This window comes from Triturus cristatus, chromosome 5_1 (genome assembly GCF_964204655.1).
Source record: "Triturus cristatus chromosome 5_1, aTriCri1.1, whole genome shotgun sequence".
NCBI classification, from domain to species: Eukaryota; Metazoa; Chordata; class Amphibia; order Caudata; family Salamandridae; genus Triturus; species Triturus cristatus.
The window spans coordinates 467166684-467191900 of record NC_140587.1 but is presented as its reverse complement, the minus strand read 5'-3'; positions in this window follow the sequence as shown (position 1 = coordinate 467191900).

Sequence of the window (25217 nt, the reverse complement as noted above, 5' to 3'; positions counted from 1 at the left end):
GCTCTGTATGCCCAAGCTCTGCGACAGACATTTCCAGAACCAATCCATGTCCACTTTGTACATCTGAACAGCATCATGTACCTGCTAATGTCACAACTCTGAAATGTCCAAATGATGCTATGCTGAAGGGATGTCTAAAACAGGACAACACAGAGAGGGATTAGTGAAGGAGCCATACAAATGGCACAAATCACATTGTCAACTCCTGGAGAACACAGTCCCAGACAAAAGTTATTGCTGACCAAAGCTACACTTACCAAACACCTTTCCCCACATATTGCCAGATCCATATATTCCTAATATGTTGCATTAACATCCTCCTTACAACATCACAACAAGAGTTGCAATAAAAGTTAAAGTCATCACATCTCTCACCATACTTACACTGAGGAGCAGTAGTTTATGATGACTTCGTGACCCAAGTCCATTCCTTTCACTTTACCACTATCCTCATCATCATTTGCCTTTCAGGTTCCTCACACGCTAGATCTTCATGCCCTGCATCCTATGCGATGTAAGGGAGGGTCCGTCACAGGGCAATGTTATGTAGCATGCAGCAGGCCACGTGATCTTACACACTTGTCTGGGTGAGTAGAAGAGGGCTTCCCCAGGCTTATCCAGACATCTGAATCTGAGCAGCCCCTCCACTTGCCGACATGTTCTTCCATGAGGTTCATGGAAGCAGTCCTCCCCTGGTGTAGTAGGATTTCTCACAGTGCCAACAACCTTGGGTGGTTGGGATATGCTGAATCTCCTAGGTGGAAGACAGACAGACGTGCAACAATGAGTTACCCACTTTCTGATTATACAACCTGACATCATTCACCCAAAGTTAATACAGATCACACTTACCTACATGCCAGGCTCTCTCCGGTAGTAGTTGTGCCTTCAGCTTGGGTATGGTGCTGTTCCGAAGTATGAAGGAATCATGTGCAGATCCTGGGAACCGGGCACAGATGTTTGAGATGTACAAATACTGTAAGTAGACAAATTGCACATTGATAGAGTAGAAGAGCTGCCTGTTGCAGTACATTTGTTCCCTGGCTTGTGGTGGTACTACGGCAATATAGGTGTAATAAATGGGTCCAATCACATGTGGGATGTGACCAAAAGCACAGAAATCTGCCTTCACAGTTGCTAAATCCTGACATCTAGGGAACTGGATGTAGATGTTCACGTGTCTCAAAAGGGCCTGATTGCACCTCTTGAAGCACTCGGCTGAACATAGGTTGTGGCATTCCACCTGAAATTGGGACAGTGAACTGAAAAGAGCCTGTGGCCAAAAAATTTAATACTGACATGAATTTCACAAGTGGTGAGATTAATGTAGGATAAGTGATGTGGGGTAGGAGGTCAGGCTCCAACTGATGATATAAGTCCAGTATTGTTTGACGATTCGAACAAAATTTCTATATGACATGTCGCTCTTTCATGGTCTAGAGGTCTGGAAATGGGTGGTACACTGCAGCCTGGCATCTCCTTCCTCTCCCAGGGTACCTATGTGAAGAGTAGTACAAAAATGTATATTGGTCACAGTGTGTACAATAACATATGTGAAGAGTAAGGCAAAAGTCATGTAACATGTTATGTTATGTTAAAAGCATTTATTAAGCACGCATACACCAATGGTTTCTTGGCGCTCAGATAAGGATCACGGCAGTAGCAAGGAGATTGCTTAATCAGTATATGCTTGAATGAACAACCAAGTCTTTAACTGTTTCCTGAACTGGGCAAGGGAAGTCAAAGACCTAATCTCCGCCGGGAGGGAGTTCCAAAATTGCGGCGTTAGGACAGAGAACCTTAGTCTGCCATACTTCTTCCGTTTGGCTGAAGGGGTTTCCAACAGATTCAAGTGGGAGGATCTAAGATTACGAGAGGGAGTGTAGCAGTTCAAACGGGCCGAAATAAAAGCCGGACCGTTGCGATGTAGTGCATTAAAAATGGTGCAACCCATCTTAAAAGCACAGCGCTTACTCACTGGAAGCCAATGGAGGCTTTTCATTAATGGGCTGACATGATGCCATTTAGGCTGATGAAAGATCAGCCTGGCCGCCTGGTTCTGAACTAGTTAGAGGCACCTCAGTTGGTATGCCGGAATGCCAACATACAATGAATTGGCATAATCCATGAGAGATCACTAGGGCTAGAATGGCTAAAATCATAGCTTCCCTGCTCAAGAATCTACTGATCTTCTTTATTCTACACGGCTGAAAGAAACCAGCAGAGACTACCGAGCTGATGTGAGCCTTCATGGACAAATCATTACTGATAATGATCCCAGACTCTTAGACGAGGCAGCTGGCACAGGGGGATTACCAAGTTTAGGGGGCCAGAAATTGGAATGCCATGGATTTGTTGACCCACCTGTAAGAATCAGCTCAGTTTTCTCCGGGTTCAGCTTCAACTGGTTGTTGTTCATCCAGTCACTTATAAAAACCATTGTGTCTTGAACCTTGAGCGTCGTGAGGTCTCATGGTCTTAGTTTTTTTGAGGGGGGCAACACAATCACTGGCTGACTCCAACCATAGTTTAATGCTCTTTGCCTGGGTCAGAAAATCTTTTAATGTAGAGGGGGAGGTGCTCTTTAGGCATGAATGAAAATGGTCAATATCTGCTCCTCTCCAATTCCTGGACATTTGATTCTCTATTAGTTGGGGTTTTGGAGAAGGAATACATCGAAGAGTAAATCTAATCAAATGATGGTTGGACCAGATACACGGAGATATCAGAGGAGTAGAAATCTCCAAATTTGAGGTCCAGACTTGATCTAAAATGTGCCCTTTTATGTGGGTGGCGTCCCTCACATGTGAGGTACAATTCATCCCTGAAAGCAGGTCAACAAATTCCCTCGAGCTAGGGCTCTCCCGATTGTCGCTAGGACAATAATTGAAATCCCCAATTATGAGAATCCTGGCATGGTTGATAATAAGGTGAGATATGATATCATCTCTCCCAGTGCCTGAGGAAAGGTAGGCATATTACCAGGAGGTCTATAAAAGAGGGTACAAATAAAAGATAACTGAGGAAAATCAAATTTTAAAATCAAGAAATCAGTTGAGGGCAAACCAGTGGCCTCTAAACTGGAGAACGGATGTTCCTTACGGATTATGGCAGCAACCCCACCTCCAGCTTTCCCTGGACATCAATTAGCCTGAAGGATATAATAGCCATCCAGAATTGCCGCTAAAATATCTGGGGCACAATCATCGGTCAACCAAGTTTCAGTTAAAAGGAAAATGTTGGGATTTTCTGATTGTAGAAGTAATAAGATTTCAACTTGGTGTTTCACCAAGGATCGGGTGTTCAAATAGCAGACTGTAAGTCCTATAGCTTTCTGACCCTTGGGGAAGGAGGGGGTAGGTCAGAGTGAATTCTTGGGGGGGTTTCTAAAATTAATTCTGGGAAGTCATATCTATATGTAAAGATTTCCGCCTGTTCAAGAATGAATTTAATGTTCCCATTAATTTGAAAATTACCCTGCCACGATTTCAGTTCCTTAGGGGAATATTTTGAAAATTGGACATAAGGAGTGGCGCCTAGCCCAGCTCGGCCGTGGACGGGTGCAGACGGGCTTGGCTTTGGCACGCCGGTGGCGTGCCGGCTGCGAGCGTCCGCTGCGCGTCTGGGAGAGCATTTCGTCTGGAGGATAGAGGGAGTGAGCCTGACGCGTTTCTCCGTACAACCGGCACCAGGCAGCCGTGACGGACCGGAAACGTGAGCACAGGCAAGTAAACAACTTTATGTTAAATACAAATGCAGAGAATCAAATTGTGCAAAACACTCAATTTTAAAAACACCATTCTTTCACAGTAACAGTTAACAGGTTAAAATACATTCAGACGCCTTTAAAATGAGGTCCGATATAGCCCAACCCTGCCAACAGACTTTAATCCGCAGCGCGGAGCAAAGCAACCCGTTTTATGCCTTCCAAAATCCCATCAAGCAGCCCGCCAACCAACAGGAAGTGAGGGTGGTCTGGAGGATAGAGGGAGTGAGCCTGACGCGTTTCTTCGTACAACCGGCACCAAGCAGCCGTGATGGACCAGAAACGTGAGCACAGGCAAGTATACAACTTTATGTTAAAAACAAATGCAGAGAATCAAATTGTGCAAAACACGCAATTTTAAAAACACTGTTCTTTCACAGTAACAGTTAACAGGTTAAAATACATTCAGATGCCTTTAAAATGAGGTCCGATATAGCCCAACCCTGCCAACAGACCCGAACCTAAGTGCTTCATGAAGCATTACACATTTCACATTATCATTGTCAAATGTTAAACATCCACCAGTTATCCCCAATGTGGCCTTCACATGTAACTGTGTACATCATCAAATCTTAAATTGTAATTTGCACTATAGTAAGGGTATCAATAGATTTCATGGGAAATACCGCCAACTCCAGTGCACCGTGCATCACGCACATTTTGCCCATGTTCACAGTAATGCACTACACAGATGATGTTATGTACTGGACATTACATGGGGACAGAGTTTTTCAAAAGTAAGCATTTATGCCCTCATTTGTAATGGTGGTGACACACTTAACTGTCACCAATACATTTTATTCCCAAACGCTAACATGGCGGATGCCTGACCTCGCTATTCAGACATTTCGAGCACCCACAAATGGTGGAAGTTGACCGCATGGTGGGCGATTGCATGCATGGCGATCACAGCTACAGGCTAACGTTGATGATAGTGAGAGTCATGGTCCAGTGCCTGTGTGCACAAACGCTGATGACCGCGTACATGAGGTACATGTACACTGCGGTTTGTAAAATTATTCACTTGCCTCCTGACACTGCTGCTATCAACATCTCCTTCATTTTAGCTGCTGTTTTCCACCTCTGGGAGCATGGCACACACTTCGGAGGAGAGGTCATGTCCCTTCACTCAAGAGGAGCTGGATTCCCTGATGAATGAGGTTTTTCCCTTGTAGTCCAAGCTCCATGGCTTACTAAGGATCAGGTAATTACGTATAATACGTATGTGACTCTATTTACTTGCTTCATTTCTATTCCCATAGGCTACAATGTGCCTCTGAGGGTCAGAGTGTAAGCATTATGTTGATTGCATACACTGTGTGGTCCCTACATAAGAAACATATGTAATGGATTATGGGGCCCTGTACTTTGTGGAGAGAAGGCAACCATTCCAATGTGTGCAAAGTGTGATTTCTACTTGTGTAACATGCATATAGCTATGCAGGACTAAAGTTCATTGTAGTGAAAAATAGTTCTCAAATTACATCATGGTATATGTGCATTGTAATGTATGGGCTGTACACGATGCGCCAAGTGTGGATACGGTTATAAGCATTTGAGGATGATGTTTGTCATGTGTAGAAACCCGCAGATCACTCAGCCCACATCAGACTTTGTAAAACAATCTGGGAGGTAACTATACCTCACAGACCCCTTCAGAGTGTCACACAACCATACGCTCACATATGTGATAAGCAGGAGATTCACTTTTATAAATATAAATTTGGAAATGTGAAGTACATGTGGAATAAGTAGCCTCAGCCTGCAGAAAGCAAGGTCTCACAATGATTTCTGGGCAGTCTGGGCCATAGCCCAGCCTGGGTCAGATTTACTGTGGCAGGAGAGGTGAGGCACAGACTAATATCCCTGTAGACCAGCAGATGCATGGATGTTCTCAAAAAGAGTTATCTGTCCCACTAGTAGGCCTGATATGCTTAACATGGATAATATGAATAATGGTAACTTAGGTGGCCCCCAGACCTGATGCTTCTTTACATTGACCCACAGTGTCAATGTATGTCTGTCACTAATGACAATCTCCTCATTCACACAGGTCTGTTTACGCATTTTCTATGGTGTAGCTTCCACTGTACAGGCCTATTGCACATCAGATACATAAACAGTGTAGATAGTGGATTACTTCTGATTAGATTTTGATATGTGATTCATCTGCTTGTTTACCATTTTCCTATCACACAACTCATTCAATGTTATGCTGAATGCCATCCCTGTTGCAGTGCCACATGTGGCAAAAGGTGTGTCCTGATCTGGCAGTGCATACAACACAAAGAGTTCTGATGTACCATGATATCCCAAATAGTAGTCCACATGCACACACATTCCCCAGAGAGGTAGCTCTCAGTGACACACATACCATCCCTTACATTGTGACCCTAGGCCTAGGATGCTGTGTATGCTATTGTACTGCCTTCATGGACCATATGCATCAATGCTATGAGCATGAGAGTAAAAGTGTCTGGACAGTCATGCACAGATAGTTTAACCTACAGAAGGTCCAAATGGTATGCTGTGTGTCATGGTGCCTCACATCACATTCCATGTAGGATGGGCCAGGCCTACATGATGTTAGTGGGCTGCCTCATTAGTGTAGGTCATGACCAGGTTTTAGGTTAATCATTAGATGACCACAAAAGTGTGCACCCATGCTTTAGTTGTGCTTAGTATTAACCATGCGCGAAATTCGCGCAGGCGGTGGAGTGCGATAGGAAAATGCAGTTCTCAGTGGTTTGTGGAGCCAAATGCTTGTCCACAATGTACAATCATCGCGAACTGCACCATGCACAGTGCAAGCGGGCGCTGCTTTCCTTTCTGCAGCTTGAGTAGATTTTTAATAGAGCTGCAGCTTTCTCAACGTGAATGGACAGTTTCTCAACCCGAGCGGTCGCGAGCATTCACGACCACTCGCAATGAGAAATCTGACCCCCGCATCGATAAATCTCACCGGGAGGTAGATTTTCCACACTCGCCAACATGAGGTTGATGAACGCGGACAAGGAAAAATATAACACGGAGTGCGGAAAACTCCGCAAGCAGAGCGGAGTTTACGCCCACGGTTACTTCGCATGTGACATGGACACATGTATTATGTTGACTCTTGATGAATGCTTAGTCCGGAGGCTTAGTGGACTAATGCATCCACTGTAGGGGCCTATTTTCAGCCTTAAGGTGACAAGTTCAAATCCTGAAGGGTTCAATCAGCCTTTCATCCTTCTGACGTCAATAAAATGAGTACCATTGAGTTGGGTAACAATAAACACCGGCTGTTCAGCGCCAAGAGGCCTACGGCTGTAATGTTATGAATGATTAAGCCTGATGTCAACATAAAGTGTATCAACTTGACAGTTAACCTCATGCTTCCAGTTATAAGTTTTTTCTACATGTATGAAATCCATACAGACTATCAAGTCGAAAATGAATTCCCTTTGAGGCCACTTATTCATCAACATATTACATGTATATACACTCCCACAATTCTCGTGCAAACCCCATATTTTTATTTAAGTCAGACCTCAAACTGCTTAGTGCAAGGGATCGTATTACAAATGTAATAAAAAAAGTCTCATTATACATAATCCATAAAGTCTTATTAAAACCAACATAGGGGCTGATTACGATGGCGGGCGGATGGCCACCGCTGGCCCGGCGGTGGAGATCCGCCCACCATCGTTACTTGAATTACCCACCACCATATTAAGATGGCGGAGGGTATCGCGGGTGACGGAAAGTCCGTCCGACGCTTTTCAGCAGGTCGGCAATCGTTACAATTGCTGGCTGGGCGAGCTGGGGCTCATACAAAGTGGCAGTGCCTATCAGGCACCGCCATCCATATTATGATGTTGAGATTTAAAGGCCCATCGCCGCCATAGAAAGGCTGGCGGGGACTTGCTTAGGGGCCACGTTGTGGGCCCCAGGAGGAGTGGGGTGTTGGGGGTGTGCACTTGGGGGATACCATAGTACCCCCCTGCATTTCCATGCACAAGGTGGCAGGCACTGCGCGGTGCCTGCCACGTTGTGCATGGAAATGCACAACATGGCGTTTTACCATTGGGGTTGGTGCTGCTGCCAGCAGCACCCGCCACAATGTTAAATCACCAGATGCGACTGCTGCGGTGGTGGTCGCATTATAATTAGGGTAGCAGGACTGCCGCATGGCAGGTGGGCGGTCCCGTTACCGCTAGGGTAGCAGGCAGGCGGACTTCCTAATGACCCCATAGCATTGTTAAAAACAATTAAAAAAACATCACAGTAATAAAACAAAATGGATCAAAGAGAGAAAAGAACAAACAAGACAATCCCATATGTCAATGTTTTAAGCCAGCTTGACAGAATCAATAAGCCCACATGATCACAATCAATTAATTTTCTATTGTGTTCCTTTGTTCCACAAATCTGGCCCACTAAATTCACCGATTTGTTTCAGTGGTTATATGTATTAGCGACAAATCACGGTCTAATCATGATAGCTAATACATACATCCACCAAAATGCGTGGAACCACAGCAGTGTTTTTTTCATTGAATCAAAGTCTCATAATACAGGGGTCAGAACACAACTCTCCCGGCGGTCGGACCGCAACCGCGGGCACGGTGGATCCCGGACCGCCAAATTCATAATCAGGTCCTAAGTGTAGAATATTCCACAAACAGCCAATTTGCCTTAGAAAAAAAAATATAGCACTAGCCTATGTCTCGTCACAGAAGTAGCCAGCCACTACAATCTACTAATTGAAAGCCCTTTCTACCAACATAAAGACAAACGTAGCCCCCTAAGAGACTATTTTATAGACACTTGGGTTGGCGACTGCATTGCCCTTGACATAGACGCCAACCCAAATTCCAAATACAATGGTGGAATGTCTATGAAAGCACATTAGCACAGGTAGCCAAAACAAACAAAGCAGTGCAAGGATGGCACAATGCCTTCCAATGCACACTAGGCAGAACTCAACCTACACTATTCAAATTTATAGAAGCATTACAAAAAGATCAAAGTGACCAAGAACTAAGAATTAAGCAATCTATTAGTCAAATTGGCCCTAAACGTAGCAAACAAACCAAAAGAGCGCACTACATGTTACAATTTAAAGTTAAACTCTTCATAAATGACAAAGGACTACATTACTCAGAAATGATAGCCAAAAGCATACATTAAAATAAATCTTCACCTACCAAAGTCCTCAGAAAGTACAACAAACTGTTCCCACATACCAAATCTTTTTTTAAACAAATAAATATGTTTGTTAGATTAGTCAAACAACTATTTGAAATAACAATATTAATAAAAACTGACATGTTGCAATTTTATATAAATAATTTTATAATAAATATAACTATCTCCAACCAAAATAGATAAAATAAAATTCAATCTATCATATACAATATCAATACATAATCCAAACAAGTCAAAGTAGCAATCACATATATTTAATATAAACAATGTAATATAACATTCCCACTCAAAGTTAATGAAAAGATTACCACCTACTGTTCGGCAGCTGCAGATCTTTCTCCGACTCCACATAACAAACATTTGTAATCCACCAAAATAAGATAAATAATTCAAAAAATCCCCCCAAATATGCAAAAATGTAACAATTCCAATTGAAATCCCTCAAAGTAATCCACAGCAACTAATTTCCATTAAACAAAAACTGTTTTAAAGAAGAGCCGCTCCAGGAAACCAGAAAAGAAGGAACTCTTAGCAAAAATCATTGGTTTATAATAAACCAAATTGATTTCCTTAAGAAAAAAAAGCGGCAACTCCAAATCCTAATAGAACATGTTCGTTGGCAAAACTCTATAAAAGACATTAACACAACCCACCTGTAAAACACATTCCATTCCCAAAAGTACATACATACAACAGGTAATCATAAAAATATAGCAAACACTACACAACATAGCATAACATTCTAATACATAATTAAAACAGTATAAAAAACACAAACGACAAACTAGTATAACATAGTAACAACAATAGATTTAAAAAGTAAAAATACTAAAAACCAACAAACAACACTATAAGTAACTATTAAACTTCCCTCCTAAACCCCAACCCTCAAAACCCCTAACACAATCCTTAAAAAGGATCGTACCTGTTATGACTAAAAATAACACAAATAGACTGCAAAATAGAAGGTAGCAGTAAACAAAAATGGCTGCCAAATTAAACTAAAAAAAGTCTATCCCCCTATTGAAAAGAATGGGAAATGTTTTAACAAGTTGAATAAATGTTTTAAAATTGCTAAAAATTACAACACATGTAAAACATATCAACAAATGTTTCAAGCAATTATATAACATTTCAAACTTTAAATGAAATAATCATATAAATTATTTACAATTATTTAATATATACTAATATAACAGGTGAAAATAATGTTGAAAATCTATATGTGAAAAAGTTAATAATTTTTTTTAAAAACCTTAACAATAAAAAAAATAACAGTTGAAAATGTATAATATACAATTGTATACAAATATTATTTAGCTTGGTTCTTATTAAAAAAAACTGAAAGAATGTTTAATATACTTAATTTTATATTTTTTACCTGAAATATATACATGATACAAATTGTAAAACTATACAGTCCAATACAAGCCATATTTGGGAAGGCGTTAGACACTAAAGTGGTACCATTTACTATTTCCACTCTAATCTAAACCAATTTGAAGCAGGTGCTGGGCACTAAAGGGGCAACATTTACTATTCCATTTCCAATTGAAATCAATTTGAGGAAGGAGTTGGACACTAAAGAGGTTGACATTTGCTGTTCCCAACCCATCTAAACCACTTTACGGAGGATGTTGGACACTAAAGGGGTGACCTTCACTATTCCCACTTCAATCCAACCATATTGGGAAAGGTGCTGGTCACTAATGGGATAACACTCACTATTCCCACTCCAAACAAAACCATATTAGGAAGGTGTTGGATACTAGGATGGTAATATTTACTATTTTCACTCCACTCTAAAACATTATGGTGAAGGTGTTCTGCACTAAAGAGGTGTAATTTACTATTCCCACTCCAATCTAAACCAATTTGAGGCATGTGCTGGACACTAAAGGGGGAACATTTACTATTCCCTTTCCAGTTGAAACCAATTTGAGGAAGGTGATCGACACTAAAGGGGTGACATTTACTATTCCCACTCCAATCTAACCATTTAGTTAAACACTAAAGGGATAACATTTACTTTTTGCAATCCAATCTAAACCAATTTAGTGAAGATGTGGGGCCAAGAAATAAATAAATAAATAAATAAATAATAAATTGCCAAGAAGTTCTCTAGGGGGAGTCACTCCATATGAAGTTCTATTTGGAACTAGAATGTTGGTACCGGACCTTGATATGTGAGGCACAGTGATGGAAAATAAGAAATTTGATATCAAAGATCGTTTGGCTGTTTCACAGGACTAAAATGAACTGAGAACAAAACAAAGCAACGTGCTCCTGAAGCCAACCATCACTGAGGAGAAACCGGCCGTCCCATCCAGGCCTGTCTGGATCCCAAAGCTTGGTGATCTAGTCAGAGAAAAAAATCGCAGACAAGAAGGAATTTGGGCCTTCTTACAGACAACCAGTACCTGTCCTAGCAATCCACAGATCAAGAACAGTACTTTTGCTGCCCCTTGCTGGCAAAAAGGAAAAAAGATTTGTGTCCATTGACCTGATCAAACCGCACTATGTGGCCGATACTAAGCAGTAGGCCAAGTGGACTCCGCCAATGTAGCAGACGCACTCCGCTGGCTACAATCCAAGAGGTACAAACTGAGAGACTCATCACCTTTGAAGATTCTGCAGTGAGAAGAAAAGGACTAAGCAACAAAGCTATGTGACTTGTCCCTCTTGAAGCCCAAATAACAGTTCGTCCTGATACACATGTATACAACGAAGTAACAAGTGATCAACTGGTTCCAGCAAATTCAACAAATCCTGATGCAATTCCAACCATTGACAGAACTGCCTCTGGCTATTTCATGAACTTTGATATGTTTTCTGAGGATCCAAGCAAACCAGAAATGACGCCAGCGAAAAGAACTTTCAAAAAACAAGCAACATACTTTTTTCATCTCCTGAAAAAGACGTATCTTGTTTCACCATGGATTGAACTATGGATTGTTTTGGGAATATTATTCTTTCTACTGTGGTTAGCTCTGGTAATAACTCTGAGTATGCTGATCAATGGAAGATATATTCAAATGGACACAACAAGTAAAAGAGTGAACTTACTTCTCCAGCCACACAAATCATCCCATCGTGAAGCAAGAGGCTTGTCAGCGGTGAATATCACAGCCGTTCCTATACTTGATGGTATAGTTTGGGACCAAACTCAATATTACATTTTTGGCCCGTCGGAGCTTTTGAAGATTCTACATTTGTTTAAGATTTCATTAAGTGACTTTATTACCTCTAGTACCTTTTCTGATGACTGGGACTTCGAGACTGTTAATAACATGATGTCTGATCTAGAGATGTCTATTGTATTCACAAATCATGAATATTTAGAGGGTTCATCAGACTATGAACAAATGTATTGTTATAACCACTATGGTCATCATTTCTTGCACAAATCTGCAACGCCTAGAAATGTATTCATGTAAAACCAATGGGAACATTGTCCAACACCTCCAAAGGGTAGCTCAAAAACTTTTGCAATGAAGTTTCCATATTTTTCAGGCTACAATTTACCAAACCCAGAAATGTTTTACTTTAAAAATGTGAACAAGACAGGAACGAAAAATATGTTAACCAATACGAAACAGATGTATTCTACAACATTTATTGCCCAACTGTCTAGACAAGGTTTGGACTTTTGGAAAGACCACATTGAGACAAAAACTGTCTGGGGTACAAAAGATTGGCAAGTACAGGGGGTAGAAGCTTTATTTAGAGCCTGTATAATCCCTGAGCAAATTATGTTTTTGAATGACACTGTCCAGCAAACGTCTTGCCTTGGATTAGCCAGGATCAAAGACATGAACACACCGACCATACCTATACCTGCAAGCAAAAGCACTACATGGGGGGAGGTCGACGTACATAATATTTTGCATCACAACAGATCAGATCCAGAATGGAAAAAATGGTTGCTCTGGCCCACAGACACGAATAACTGTCAAGATCGATTCCTGAATAAAACACAGGGTTTCACTATCAATAGGCCAGACTCATGCTATGTTCAAAGACAGCATCCAGGGGTAGTAACAACATACAGTGTAGGGAAACTCTGCCTTGATTGGCTACAAAAAGCTACACTGAAGGATGTTAAGCAACTCTTGACTTTACTTCAAGAAGGCGCAGACCTTAGGGAATTCTTGCTAGGACCAAGAAAACCGCATCAAAAACGTTTCACATATGCCGGTATCTACGCTGGTTATAATGAAGCATGGAAGGTTACCCAAGCAGAGACTGCAGAACGAATACGAGAAATTGATCGTATTAATTTAGAGAAAACTCTCTCTGTAGTAGACAATGGGTTAACCACTCTGTCGTCAAGAATATATTCATTGGACAGCATTGTATCTTCTGTCATAGACATCATAGAACAAGACTTGGTCGTGTTGCAACATGGTCAGTCTCATCTACTTTCTATCATGCTATTGGGCTGGATGCTACAAAACTTGCGTGCAGGCTATGTGCCTTGGCGTTTAATCAATACTACATCACTGTTTTCAGAATTCAATCTCACTGATAAACAGATCAGACTGGCGCAAAGGGGAGCAGACTACACTATGCTGAGCATTGAAAAACTGGAAAAATTACCATTTACTGTGGCAGAAAAACCAGCTACTGTGTGGATCATACATGGTAAAATTACTCTGCCTGTTACAACTTTCCATTTTCAATATTGCCTAAAACATATACCAGTTGGCAAATATGAAAGGTTTGGTAAAGGATAAATCAAGAAATCCTGGGAATTTCCTTACACACATATATGTTGGAGTGGGGAACGTGAAGTGTTTCTTAGCGGTGAAAACTGTGAACACAAACTAAGCGGTTCTCTCCTTTGTCAGGGTATTAACTTACACGGGGCCTGTGATGGTTCGACTGCAAACTTATCCTGTCACCTGCAAGGTTCACCGGCTGCAGTGATTAATCCAATTTTTGGCCAACTTTCTAATGGGAGTTACATTATGTTGAATGATCACAGCTGCTGTGTCATGTTGCCAGGTATTCCATATCTAGTTACGGTTACGTCCAGGGTCACTTGCTGTATGCAAGTCTTGTTTCCACAAATAGACACAAATAGACACTGAACATCTCTTCTATACGAATTGATACTCTAAGCAGAATGAAAGCCGTTCTTTCACAAAAAACAGTGCCACTGACCTCGGCCAAAGAAACCTATGATCTCCAAGTCGCAAGGACTTCTGCAGAGATACATACCCTTTTGTATACAAACTGCCGTGTACGTTTCTCAGAAATGTTAGATCGTATCTTAAACATGTCTAATACGAGCGGTATTATACATGTATTTAAGAACATGTGTGAAGGACTGTTAGCACCTTTTCAAGCAGTCCTCTGAATTTTTCCAAACTTCATGCACTCTGTGTTTGGCGGACTGCCGCTCCTTTTAGCACTCATTGCAGGGATCCTATTTTTACTCCTACTGCTACGATATGGCAAGCCTCATCACCAGCGTCACTCCAGGCACCATAGAGAGCGCTCTATTGGAGATGAAGTGTCATGAGCGCATCGTCCAAATTTTGGGTTTACCTCGTCTACGAGAATTAAATACCACATGGTTTCTGTCATTCAGACCAATCTGGCAAGATTGCATCTTACCTGTTCTACACTGCCTGCTCTGAGGTGAAGAATGCGTGCTAGACATCTGTCTAACACTCCCATCAGTCATGCCTATGGATATCGATACTCTTCTTGCACCAGTAACGGCCCATGCTCTGTGTTGTCCCCAGCGGCTACCAATCCTGATGACGGCATTCATTGAGCTCTCACAGACGCAAATTGCTACTGCTGAGGTACGTGAGGAAACAACAGGCACTCAGGTAACATCCGATTTGATCATTGCTGATGCAACCAATGCTGAAGACAATAGTTCACATCAATGTGCAGTTAATCTTCTTAACGAGGTATTCCAACTTCCACCTAAAACGGTAGATGACTTTTTGTCTACAGGATTAGAATATTTAATTTTTTTCTCCAGGCCCACACACTGACTTTTGATTCAGGCACACAGTGTTCCGATGAGACTCTGAATTTGGCCTTCATTCTTTTCAAACAAGGGACTGACTTTGGAACTTTTTCCTATGATTAATTTTTTTTCTCCAAATTTGTATTTTTCATTTTTGACACAGTAATCTGCTTATAGTAGAACTATTCATAGAGAATAGAATTCTTTGAAAATCTTCCAGGGACATTATGCCACCTTGTCACATCAACGTTTGATTTGTCTTAACCTGATATGAAATGGTTTCAGCCCTTTTTTCTTCTGTATTAGCGAGCCATTTGATCAAATGTATTTATTTATGATTCATTCTTGTTGGCATTTTCAATACACGCATACGTTTAGAATGAAACATTGCTTTTAATATGTACAGCACCTTATGCATAGCAATGGGTTTGTATTGCATTTTTAGGACACATGTTTTTAGATATGTTTTAGCATGTTTTCGATTATCATGTGATATTCTTTTTTAGACATGTTTAGTATGTTTAGGATTTAGTAATGTCGTTCATACTAAACTGGAGTGGGTGTTGTGTGTAGATTTAGATTCCGTATATAGGTTTCCTGATTTATGCCCTTATATACGTACATTCATATTGGGCCCGATTCACAGAACTAACTTAAGACAAAATCCTAAACTTACTACTTTTGGTATTCACAGAAGTTAGGATTTTGTCTTAAGTTTGTCTTAAGAGAAACTTAAGACAGACTTAAGACAGACTTAAGACAGACATAAGAGAAACTTAAGACAGACTTAAGACAGACTTAAGACAGACTTAAGACAGACTTAATTTAGGATTTTGTCTTAAGTCTGTCTTAAGTATAGTGGGTAATAACTTCCTAGGCAATCACATAAGGATGAATATCACAATGAATGTATTTTTCAAAAAGCAGAAACCAAAATTATCTAATAAAGCACAGTGTACCACTTAATGATTATAAATAAACTTTTTTCTTTATTATAAAGAAAAAATGATTTGTTATATAAAAAAACATTAGGCCGTTTACAATCACAGATTAAAAGAAGGAACACATTTTTCCAATACAACAAATAAATAAATCTAATTTTCTATGGTTATTTCCTAAATTGTTAAATTCATACACCATATAATTTGTGTATAATAACCACAAAAAATGAAATACTTATACAATAAAGCAAAATAAATCAACAATTCATTAAAATACAATGCGGCAGTGGATTATCTTCGACGTGTGTTTCGGCGCACTGGCGCCTTCGTCAGGAAAGCCACACAATTTTTCCTGAAATTAAGAGGTACACTGGATTTATATTTACATTACCATAGTCTTTTGATTTACAACAACATATTTACGATAAAATCAGCTCTTCCAAGAGTAACAACAACAATTTTCAACTAAATCTGAAGATGATAAGCTGAAAGGAATAAAAAGAGAAGATAATGGCCTCTACAGTAGACCTATACCATAGAAAATATATATATAAAGAATATAGACCCTTTACATAAGAATTAACAAGAACCATCTATACACCGTGGATAAAAAAATGGGGGGGGAGAGGAAAAAAGAGGGGGGACTTTTTCAAATGATTAGTGAAAATCAGAAATACCCAAGAAAGATATAATGAAACAAAAATTAAAGGAAAAGAAGTGAAGAATGAAGATTAAACACCTAGAAAATTAAACACAAATGTTTCATAAACTTACTGATAACTGAGGAGTAAGTACTTGTGTTTATGAAGAATTCTATTAAAAGAATGTGTATAATCACTAGGAAGAAAAAAGAAAAAAAGAACAAAAAGATGAATAAATTGATGAATATGATTTATAAGTTCATAAAATTAAGGCCTCCAAATAGATACCTTATGATAGCGTAATTATTTGCCGATCATCCTTGGCGTGTACGATTTTATATTTATAGAGGGAACCGATGAGGCAGTGAAAGAAACCCAATATTGTCTAAAAAATATACATATAATATATAAGTAACTTGAAAAAAGTGTTATTCATTTTATTGGTCATTATCAGAAATTGTATTTAATCCATGGAATTCAAACTGATAAACAGGACACAATATTACCTACCTAACTATAATATAAATGGATGTGACATAAATTCATATTAATCTTTTCTTGAATTGATGGGAGATCAATGTTTATTCTTTTCCACGATTTAAATCTGTTGGTTATAAAACAGAAAAGCAGCATGTGAATTTCGAAATTATAAATTACGATTAGTTTACAGGAAAATTACAAAGACTTTCAGCTCCGGTGAACAATTACATGAGCAGATTCCTAGTATATTGGCTGTGAAGTTTAAAACCTTTTTCACTGGTGAATTCAGTCAAGTTATTCCCTACACCAAAACACGTCTCAAAATCTCAGAACGTGGTGAGCAAGCATAATTAAATGCATTGTTAGTGCAATACTAAAGGGTAACAGTTCGTATTTTACCAACCTAATGATGAAAGACCATCGTACGGAAAAGGCGCGCCTCAATGTTCTCTTCTGTGCCTGAAAGATTTCCTCAAAACGTTGTAACCCGATTTAAATCATTATGTGCGTGTGTAAAACAGTCATGTGTTACTACGCGATTATGCAAATACGTATGGAAAGGCATAACGTAATTGACGCGCATCACGTGTTGCTATGCTGACGTGAAGGGAAGATATTTCACGTAAGGGTGAAGCTTTTTTTATGTGTATCCAAATAAAACTTTATTGTTTTACTTCTGCAAATATGAGAGTTTTATGTACTGAAAATATTAAGAATCTCCCTTTATATATGTTAAAGAGAGTATATTAAAATAAAAATAGAAGTATTGTTTTACTGCTATAGGCTTGAATTCTTTGTATTGACATTATTAAGAGCCTCCCCTTATAAATTCCAAAAAGGAAAATATAAACTCACATATTTCAAGACCCATTCATATCCATATGTAGTGGATGTTTTCTTTTAAAGTATATAATTTCTGAATCCATAATGTCCACAGATATTTATTTATGTGATGTGGTTATAATAAGAAATATATGTATGGGTCCTGAAAAGATGTGTATCCTCTTCTTACAGATGCATATCAGATAGCATTATCCCATGGCAGTTCGTTGTTTAGCCCACAGTGGAATGTGTTAAGGACAAAAATCCAGAAAACTTCTCTTTTTTTGCGGACTTTACAGCCGCCATTATTTTCTGCAATATGGATTTTCTCAAGAACGCGCCACTGGATATCTTCTGGCTTGTGCCCCACATCCAAATAATGTTTAACTAGAGGTGCGGACATTTTTGCCATGCGAATGGCGGAGCGATGTTCTGCCATTCGAGTATGTACTGCTCTTGATGTCTCGCCAACATACCCTAATTTGCATGGACACAAGATAAGATAGATAACCTTCTGTGTCTTGCAATTCCATAGTTGTTGCGCTTGGATAGTGTAGCCATTATGTATAAGGGTTTCACCTTCTAAAACTTGATCACATGATTTACAAGTAGAACATCTAACCGTACCCTTAATGGGCTTTGCGCCAGCAATGGTTTTTTGGATAAAACAAACATCAGATTTAAACCTCGAATGGACTATCATGTCTTTCAAATTTTTGTTCCTGCGGTGAGCAAATAGTGGTCTAGCTATCTTATTTTCCGCTTCTGAATGACTATTTAAGATGTCCCAATTAGCATTTACTATTTGTTTCACTGTAGCGTTCAAGTTAGAATGTCTGGTAACACAAACCAATTGATCTGTCCTTCTACGTGTATTGTTAGTAAGAAGGTGGTCCCTATCGTAATAGAGTGCCCGTTTATATGATTCTCTAACTAGTCTGCGCGGATAACCACATAATAGAAATTTTTCTTTCATTTTTTCAGCTTGAAGATCAAAGTCTGACAATTTTGTACAATTGCGGCGTACCCTTAAAAATTGGGAAAAAGGGATACTATCTTTTTGAGACCGCGGATGGTAGCTATTAAAATGAAGAAGAGTATTTCTAGCAGTGGGTTTAGTAAATAACTCTACTTCTAGTATTCCAGAATTATGTTAATAAAAATGTCCAGGAATTCTACCTGTTGTACACTAGTATGACCTGTAAATTTTAAATTGGTATCTGCAAGGTTTATCCATAGCAAGAACTCACCTAGAGTTTCTTCCCCATTGGTCCAGACAAAAAAGATATCGTCAATATATTTGGACCAATGGGAAACAGACTCACAGTCTTAAGACAGACTAAAGACAGACTTAAGACAAATTTAAGACAGACTTAAGACAGACTTAAGACAGACTTAAGTTAGGATTTTGTCTTAAGTTTGTCTTAAGTCTGTCTTAAGTCTGTCTTAAGTTTGTCTTAAGTTTGTCTTAAGTCTGTCTTAAGTTTGTCTTAAGTCTGTCTTATGTCTGTCTTAAGTCTGTCTTAAGTTTGTCTTAAGACAAACTTAAGAAAAAATCCTAACTTCTGTGAATACCAAAAGTAGTAAGTTTAGAATTTTATCTTAAGTTAGTTCTGTGAATCGGCCCCATTGCCCTTATTTAGGCATAGAAAATCCAACCCTTATTTAGGCATTGTCCATGCTAACCAAATACAGGCATGGTCTCCTGCATCCGTCCATCCACGTCACAACGAGTTCTTGGAAAACCAGACTCTTAAGCCTTTAGGAATTTCCCTTGCTTGGATATTGATTTATCCAAGAACTCATTTAGTATGCATGAACATCTATTTCTTAGGGGTTCATTCATTCATGACGTTCCAATGCCTGACTTTTACATCAATACAGGCATTCCTAAACACCTTCAAGGTATAAATGTACCTGCACGTGCCCTGGCAAACCACGGTTCCGGCACGATCCAGCTCAACTGCCTACTTGCGGTTCGCCACGGCAAGTTCGGCTGGAAATCGAGTTCGACCTGACGTACTGACCAGACGCTGTCATCCTCTTCGCAGAGAATCCAGCTCCAGTGTTTCTGACTACCCTTGCGGGGTGTTAGATATCGAGTCCCGGAAAAGAGATTCCAGCTTCGCACATTCTAAGGTATGGAGCAGACTAGAACTTAGAGAAACGTTTGGCAACTCTTGGCAAAACTAAAACTATAGCTATAGTTAGCTATACTTTAGAAAACAGCACCTACTACTTACCTCCTACTACACTTAGGTTAGGTACACTGGGGTAGAACTATTTAGAAGCATCTGATGAGTATTCACCTTTTAGCCTGTGTTATTTATGTATGTATTTTAATTAATATATGTCATAGCTACAAACCATGCTATTACAGTATTATTTTATCTTACTGCTATCTCTGTACATTATTGTGCTTTGCAGCCTGTCTTCTGATTGTAGCAGTTCATTTCTCTTGCATGAGAAATAAGACTGTTCAATAAACTCTTTTTATTGAAACGCCCGTCTCTCTATTTCTGTGCAACTCTGTAGAAACGAAGCATGCACGATTGACTGAGTGAAACGTTTCCACGGTTCTGAGATTGTTCCGACTCTAAGGGAAACAAAGTTGTCATGTTTATGCGGTTGTCAGAAACTAATCCCTTCTTGTGTATTCCAGAAGTTTCTAGTGCCCTCTGAGTTAGCTGACAAACACAAGTAATTAAGTTTAATGTACTCGATAGAGACATACTGACCTCAGTCCTATGTCAAATTTTTAGTGTATATTATTCGAATGAGCAGAGCCTATCAGGGATATAGGAACTACACTACAAGATGGAACCTGAGTCCCAGTCGAGAGTCAAAGCCCAGCTGTCAACGGGCTCCCCAGCTTGAGTTGGGAAGCATGTCGAGTGAAAAATCGGTGAGGTGTTACTTACTTTGTGTATATAATTTCTAAGTTTCTTTGCTCTTTGCTACATGTATATATGCCACATGTTATTCTGGTTTTGTGCTTGGGTTACTTGATATTTGGGAGTCTGCATCAACCGATATATTTTGCCTTGCTTTCTAAAATGTTGAATTAATAAACATGTGTGTCACTTTAAATGCACCTGATTTTATTTACTTGCCTTGCCTTAAGAGAGTGCTGGGTCATGTTTTATTGCCTCGTCTTTTGGGAGTGCTGTTTCACGAGTGTTACTTAAAGGTGCAGCAGTGCATTTGCCTCCTTTTGGGAATGCAGGGTTTAGGTGTGTTCTATTGTGAAAAATTACAAGCACTACAACCCCCTGACTTGAAGGGAACCAGACCCACCTGGGAGTAGCTCTTGCTGTGGTTTGTTACCAGTCTAGTGAAATGCATTGAGTATCACCTGCTCTTAGGACACCAGATGATACCTGACAGTAGTCATGACTGCTCCTGTGTCTCTCAGAGCCTTCACCCTCTGTCTATCTATACTTGGAAGTATTGGGAAGCATGTGAGCTATAGGCACCATCTCTATATCACCCAGAGACACTAAGGAAACCTGAACTCCCCTCCCTACATTGACTAAGACCATCTCCTCCCCAAGCGCTACACTGACCAATCCCTTGGACGGCTCACCACTGGGGGCCTCTGCCCTCTTGGAATGCTTGGGATGTCCTTTGGTGTGTCCATACTGGCAGCACTCATAGCACTAAGGGACAAAATTAACAGTATTTTTATCTACAAAACTTGTTTTAGTGGCCAGGATGGGAATGGGGCCCTTACCCCTGTGAACCATTTTGGGGGCCTTGTAGCAACTCGTTCTTGTTTTTATTTCCCTCATCCTTCTGGTGGGAACACTGACCACCCTTTTGGGAGTGCCCCCCCAGATACCTTCTTTTGGACCCTGGTGCTGAGCCAGCGGTCCACCTCCCTAGCAAGCTCATTGGGATCCGTTGGCTTACTATCCACAAGGTATAGACGCAGATCTGTAAGATAAAGACTGAATGTGCGCATTATAGCAATCAGAATATACCCCCTTTGGTAATCCTTCACTTCACTGCCCTTCATCCAATATCCAGTGCCTTACAAAAATGGTCCGCACAATCCACCGATGTCCGCTAGGGCAACATCTGGCGGTTCCTAAACTTATGCCTATACTTTTCCGGGGTAAGACCATACATACTGGACAGGCCTTCCTACTTTATCATGTTCCCTTTCTATGTGGGTAACAGGACATCGATCCCTTCATCGGGAATATGTTTTTTAGAAATGGCCCCCCAATCTCTTTCAGGGACCCGGTTCATCTCTAAGGCAACCTCATAGGCCTCAGACCAGTTATGCCTATATTTCACAATACAGTGTTTCATTGACATAACTATGTTTTGGGCACAATACGGGTCTCCGCTCCTGGGGACTTAGCACATACACTCCTGGGACCATGGCCTGGACTTGTAAAGCCGTGCCTGAGGCCCTCAGGTAGACCTAGTGCACAAGTGTATGTGCACAAGTTGAGGAGGGCTCTGGTGCACATTGCGGGCTGTCCTCAGGCTTAATGCCCCAGTCTGAAGTGAGCCCCTACAACAGCGGAGTAGGCTGGGTGACTCCCAGTTGAGGTGAATAGGTTCCGTTTAAGACCCTCCATAGATCCAGCCTGCATAACTATACTTCCCAGATTCGGTGCCAGTGGCGGATTCTCTGTATGCTGAAACATTCGCCAATACCATGCAGTGATTGACAGGGGGACAACATCACGCTTTTCTTCTCTCCCTCTACCCCACTTCCCCTCCCCACTTGCCCTCCTATATCCAAATCCTTATTGGTTGTCTGTTAGGAGGGCATTTCATCCCTCTTTCCCCAGTGGGAATGTGGATTGTGTTGAAACTTGTTTTACCTTATGCAACCGCTTGGTATTGGTCATGCTAATGTATAACAAAAAGTTTCCTATGTCATCCCCCTTAACAAAGTTATTCACCAGATATGTGGAGGTTCAGAAGAACGATGCAAGGTCCTGCATAGTCATTGAGGATGCTGTTGATGAAGGGCTTGCAATGCAAAGTCCTGCGTCAAAGATGCGTCACCACCAGCTGGATTAAAGCAGTTGCGGAATTTGTGATGCAGAGTTCTGCATCATTGTCAAAGAGGCCATCGACGAGGGACTTGTGATGCAAAGGCCTGAACCAAGGATGTGCTGCATAGCCGCGGTTCAGACTGCAGGCTGTAAAGCGAAATCCTGGGTAGGGAATGCATTGCGCAGCGGCTGAGCCGGAGGCAGAGCTGCAATGAGATGCATCATGCAGCGTAAGTTCTGCCCAGAGGACCACAGCTGGGCTGGCAGAGCATTTTCAGGTCCACTTCCAAAGGGTCAAAGACTAGGGTGTCTCCACTGGAGGGGCAAAACTCACAGCAGACTGAGTCCAGGTGTTGGGTTCAAGGTGGTTGAAGGCTTCCTGAGGTTGAGACACTTTGGTGGTCCTGGGTTCAAGTTGCAGGCCCAGTCCTTTACTCAGGCAGCAGGGCAAAAGATTAGCAGTCCTTCTGGCAGAGCATCACAGCACAGGAGTTCTTCTGAGTCTTCCACAGGCCCAGATGTGTATTGAACAGTTGGGTCCAAGGATCCAATATTTACACTAGGTGACCACTTTGAAATAGGAGAAGATTCTAGACGTTTCCACCCCCAGAAGTGTTCAGAATTTCCTGCCTCCCTGTTCTGGCCCCAGAATGTCTGGGGTCACAAAAGACTAGTGACAAGCCCTTTGTGAATGTGTTCAGGCAGAGCCTTTGTGATATGCAAGTGTGGTAGGTGACTGCTCCTACCACTCATTAAGTCAGAGGGGCCCATCTTGCCAGCAAATATCCTATCTTTGTGTCACTATCTGAGAACCATACACAAATACCAACTGCCAGCTACACCTAGTCATGGAACCCAGGAAGCAGGCTTCAGACACCAAAAGGTTAGGACAAGAAAATGCCAATTGACTTAAAACTAACTTTACCAATAAAATGGGCTTAAATTATAATTCTTTATACACCTAACTGAATCTGTTTAAGTGTTCGCAATTGAACATTTTCACTTATTTAATGTAATAAGGAAACCCAATGTTATGCTATGGGAGAGCTAGGCATTGCAGTCGTGTAAAGCAAATGTGAGAGTTTCTCAGGCTAGGAGCTGTAAAACTTAAAGGTACATGCCCGACATTTTAAATGCACGGCAACCTGCCCTCTAGGCTGTTCAGGGCCTACCTTCAATGTGACTTTTATGTATTAGAAATGAAGGTTTGGGTGTGGAAAAAGGTTTATTTTGCCAACTCAAAATGGCAGTTCAAAACTGAGAACAGAGGCTGCAATGGCCAGTTTAATGGGTTACTTAAGTGGGTAGCACAATCGGTGCTGCAGGCACACTAGTACATGGGGTGCCACATTACTAGGGACTTACAAGTAGCAAGTAAATTAAATGTGCCATCTGGGCATAAGCCACTTATAACGTTTTTAGGGGTGAGAGCAGAAGCACTTTAGCGCAGGTTAGCAGTGGTAAAGTGCACAGAGTCATAAGGCCAACAAAAACGAAATCAGCAAAAATAGGAAGGGTGGAGGGAAAACGTTTTTTGGGGTGACTACCCTAAGGCTGGCAGGTCTAACAGCTCCCGCATTGTTTGCTTTTTCCTGGACGACTACAGACATAAAGCAGTCACAGTTCAAAGCCATGCCAGGCTAGGTCATATGAATTTAACAAAAAAGGGGTCAATTATTGTTTTGGCTGACCAAATTAAAAGAACTGAGAAATCATGTTCATCTCATCGAAATTAGGGTAATAATCATATCCATGAATCAGTGGCATAGAATTCATTTACTAATTACTATACTAACATATATGCAGCTCGATCAAACTAAGATGTACATCAAATGCAGATTTATTTTCCTAATCACGGTCTCACACTTTATATTTCACTGCTGTTCAAGACCTATCCATACCCATGAATAAAAATGAATCAAGGCTGTTCTCAAACATAAGAAAGTGAAGATTGCTAATCCCAATGGGTTTACAATGCAGATCTGGAAATCCTCAGTAGATCTATGCATGGACCCTATTGTTCTACTGTGTCAAGTTTGTTATACTAATGGCAACTCTCCAAAGTCATGGCATGAAGCACTGATTGTGGTATTTCGTTAACTTAATAAGAAACCTACAAGGTGTGCCTCCTGAAGGCCAATGTATCTGCTGAGTAGGGATGGTAACGTTTATTCCACAGTCTTGGTCTCCCAGGTCAGCATATGATTAAATGTGGGCCTCTGCCCTCTTGGAATGCTTGGGATGTCCTTTGGTGTGTCCATACTGGCAGCACTCATAGCACTAAGGGACAAAATTAACAGTATTTTTATCTACAAAACTTGTTTTAGTGGCCAGGATGGGAATGGGGCCCTTACCCCTGTGAACCATTTT